A 765-nucleotide genomic window follows, 5' to 3' on the forward strand; every position below is an offset into this window, starting at 1 on the left:
TGTGTGTGTGTGTGTGTGTGTGTGTGTGTGTGTGTGTGTGTGTGTGTGTGTGTGTGTGTGTGTGCGCGCGCGCATTGGTCTTATTAAAAGCTTTCTCAGAGCTCGCCTACCCTGCTGAGTCCCACTAGCAGATGAACCACAGTGCCCTGAGGTGTGGTCAGCCTGCTGAATGTTGAGCAAGGACTTAAAACGGCACTAAGGAATGATCAAAAGTCCTGTGTAAGCTAGTGAATGTAGGGGGGGGCATGGGGAGGGAATGTCTTTCCCTTGCCTTGGCAATGGGGTTGTTAACAACTCCCTTAGTGTGATGCTCAGCTTTTGTGCTGCTTCAGCTTCCATTGACTGGAACAGTACAGAGGATTCAGTGCTGACATTTTAAATGAGTGTGAACTGGAGGGAGGATAGTAGGTGTGTGTGAAAATGGTACTTATCGGGCAGCTTCTTTCTTAAGCAATGGGAAGACTGAGAGAGAACTACAACTTTCAGCCAGTTAGTTGTAAGAAGTATGAGAAGTAGACATACCTGCACCAGTTATTCCAGGAATGAGATTCTTCTGCTACACTGCTCTTGTGTTAGGGAGAGCAGCGCTGAGTAAGTAGTCTTTTATAATGATAAAGCTGGCTGCTGCATGCAGGCATAGAACTTGAGGATTGGGCTGTCTGGCAAAACTCCCATCAGGCTTCCCGAGGTGTGTTGCTCAAAGTGGAAAGCTCATTACACAATGGCAAGGCTTCAGAACTGTGTGTGTGTGTGTGTGTGTGTGTG

This window comes from Gavialis gangeticus, unplaced genomic scaffold (genome assembly GCF_001723915.1).
Source record: "Gavialis gangeticus isolate Ggan-Ray unplaced genomic scaffold, GavGan_comp1, whole genome shotgun sequence".
NCBI classification, from domain to species: domain Eukaryota; kingdom Metazoa; phylum Chordata; order Crocodylia; family Gavialidae; genus Gavialis; species Gavialis gangeticus.